Raw genomic sequence first — 3,696 nt, 5'->3', positions numbered from 1 at the left:
GCCATGAACAAATTACAACGTAAAAAGTTAATATGAAAACGCCAACCGGAGCCGGGCAGTGAGGGTGTGTGAGAGGCTCCTGCCCCGAGGCGAAGTGACGTCCCAGCCGCCTCTGTCCGCTGGGGGCCGTCTCGTCGCAGCCTTGTTCCCCATTGTTCCTCTACCACAAATAGTCAAATACCCATCGCCCTATTCTGGAGTCATTGCCCTGTTCCTGCCTCCCCGCCGCCGCCTTGACTGCCCCCTTCAAATCGATGTCGATGCCCCGCGCCTTGCCTTAACCCCACCAAGGATTCCAGAGGGACCTCAAAATCAATGGATTCAATACACCCACCCTCGCAGGGTAGCATTGGCAGGGCGAGGGCGAGGCGAGACCCATCCATTGGGAGGTAGTATCGCCGTTGAAACTAAAGTTGTTGTTTCTCTTAGATTACCAATATATAGAACAATGCAAGGAGGCGCCTGCAATAATACCCACCCTAATCATACGTTTCGCTGATTAGATCATATTATATTTATGTCGTCATTACGCCTGGCATTGCAAAGGTGGAACATTAGGATGATCTACCCCAAATGTATGCAATTCAAGGTAGTAGGTACCTGCGTGACTCAGAAATATTGGCAGCCACCCAGTTCACTCTTTTTGCACATACGTAGCTACTCTTAAAATGATGGCAGCTGAACCTTGTCTTTTAACACGTAGTGGTTTTAATGATTATAGACTTTTTATGCTGAATCCAAATCTCATGAGTGTCAAACGTAAAACGTTAAGATTTTTTTTTGTAAAAAACGCAAAAGTAAAATAAGAATCATTAACAGGAATCCTCGAAACCTTGAAAATGGTTCTAGTTTTTTTTTGGGGGGGGGTATTAGTTAGAGATGGTAGTTTTTACATTTTTATATATTTCTTGATAGACTTAGCCATTGTTGAAAAAGTACTACACAAAAAAAAGTATATGGTAATATCATATGACGTGTTATGAGTTGACGAGGTATGAGGGTCAGTTCTAAAAATCGATCAATTCGAGAAATTAATTCTGACAATATATATATATATATATATATATATATATATATATATATATATATATATATATATATATATATATATATATATATATATATATATATAAACTCTTTGCCTTCTCAATGCCCATCTTATAATTTCCCCTGGTACTCTGTCAAATGCCTTCTCTAGATCTAAAAAAAACATGATACAATCTCCTCCTCTTCTCCATGAACCTTTCCTGAAGCCCTCTCATAGTATATATTACTTCAGTTGTTGATCTCCCAGTGCAAAAGCCAAACTGACATTTATCAATTCTTATTATCCTTCTCAGCCAAGACTTTTTCATATACCTTCATGCCACGCTCCAGAACCTTATGTCCCTATGGTTACCACATTTCAAAGCATCTCCTTTCCCTTTAAAAATTGGTATAGTGTAGCTTTCTTTCCAGTCTTCTGGTATCTCTCCCTTTTTAATACATCGTTTAACACTCTTGTCAATTCCACCACTCCTTCCTTTCCTGCTGATTTTATTAAATCTATACTGTTGGGCCTGTAGGTCCTGCTGCTCTACTATTTTTCATTTCCTTTAATGCTTCTTTTACTTCCTCTTCTGTAATTTTTTCCTGTGGGCCTTCTACTTTTTCCGTTTCATTTATCGTATATTCATTTTTCTCATTCAAAAGTTCAATGAAATATTTACTCCATCTTTCCAATATCTTTTCTTTTTCCACCATGATGTTCCCTCCATCCTTTGCAAACTTTGTCCCAACTACATCTGCTCTTTCTCTTTCCATTTGTTTCGCAATTTTAAACATCTCATTTTTTTTATTTTTTATTTCTCCATTCTCTCTCTCACCCACTCTTTTGTTGCTTTCTCCTTTGCCTTCGCTACCTCTTTTCTTGCCTTCTTCTTCTTTTCTTTAAACACCTCTCTATCATCCTCCTCCTTTGTCTTCTGCCATTTCTTCTATGCCTCCTTTTCCGTGATGGCCTGCTGCACTATTCCATTCGCCAACCATGTCTCTCTTCCCTTTCTTCTAATTCCTTTTGTTTCACCACACACTCCTCTCCCTGCTTTCATGATATTTTCTTTCATTTGTTCCCATCCTCCATTGTTTTCCTCATTTTCCCTTTTTACTCTTTGTTCAAACTCTCTTCTGATTTCCTCCTCCCTCAGTTTCGATACTTTTAATTTTTCTTCCTTCTTTCTTTTTTATCTTTTTCTTCCCTACCTTCGTGGCTATGTCAGCACACAGAAGTCTATGTTGTGGCAGGCACGCTTTCCCCGGGATCACCTTCACGTCTTTTATCCAAAAATCTTCATCCTTTCTTAGTCTACTTGCGTTTCCACTCTTTCACTTTTATATGTTATCGCCTTCTCTCTTTCTTTCTTGAACATGGTGTTTGCCACAATCAGTCCCCTGCCCTGACTAAACTCTAATATTTTCTCCCCTTCTCTGTTTCTCTCTCCGTAACCATACACACCCATTACTTCCTCAAATCCATCTCTACTTTGCCCTGTATGACCATTCAAATCTCGTCTCCAGCACTCCCCAAAACTCCTTCTCCTCGTCTGTCCTCCCCACCTGAGGGGCATACACAGAGAAAACATTGAATAGTTTCTCTATTACCATTCTTATTAGCATTATCCTTGATGTTATCGTCCTCACTTCTATTACATCCTCTATTAACTCCTCTCTCACCATCATCCCCACCCCTCCACCACTCTCCCCTTTTCACCACATCTTGTACTTTTCTTCCCCACTTCCTATCATTCTGCTTCCTTCACCCTTAAATTGCCCTTCCTGCACACAACAAATGTCAACCTTTCTCCTACCCAGCATCTCCACCACCTCCCTACTTCTTCCTCTCATGGTTCCCACATTCACCGTCCCTATTCTAAAGCGAAGTCCGGAGATTCTTCTCACCCCCTGCACACTCAAGGGATGCCGGGTACTGGGCGCCATATTCTGGTTTCTAGCCATATCAATCTTGGAGCGAAATTTTACGGTGCATGCCCTTGCCAACCCCAACCACCTATCCGCAATTTGAATGGTTTTGTTTTTAATCCACCTGAGGGTCCAGCACACCCTCCTCACTGGTCCCCCCAAAAAACAAAGGGGTCGCCGGTTTAGTCGCCGATCTACCCGACCATGCGGCTGGTTGTACTGAGTTACATGTTATAATTTCTTAACAGTCAAGAGCTACAAAGAGATAAACCTACGAGTGCACCCTCCAAGGACTGTATGAATGAAACACAGCACACACATACGCATCTTTTTACTCTTTTATACAAACATCCGACCATTTATTAGCAATGTACAGGCTTACATTACAAAAATATCTTGACTGCATCTCCGGGAAGCAGTGCGGCGGCGGCCTGACACAGAGACGGTCAACACAGGGGGTGGGGGGGTGGGAGGTAGAGGGTGGCCTACGCAGGGGGGAGGGGCAAGTAAAGGGGGACGGGTGCTGTTTGTTGTGTATTGGGGGAGGATGGCTAGTTGGAGCAGGTGTATTGAAAACAGGGGCAGTGAGGGGGCTGATATGCCATGGGAGAAGGAAGGAAGTAAGGAAAGAAGGATGCCAGGAAGAAGGAGAAAAAGGAAGGAAGAGAGGAAAGAAAAAAAGAAAGAAGGAAGGAAGGAAGGAAGGAAGGAGGAAAGATTGAAGGAAGGAATCAAAGT

Source organism: Eriocheir sinensis, chromosome 51, assembly GCF_024679095.1.
Source record: "Eriocheir sinensis breed Jianghai 21 chromosome 51, ASM2467909v1, whole genome shotgun sequence".
Classification (NCBI taxonomy): domain Eukaryota; kingdom Metazoa; phylum Arthropoda; class Malacostraca; order Decapoda; family Varunidae; genus Eriocheir; species Eriocheir sinensis.
This window is presented reverse-complemented; position numbering follows the sequence as displayed.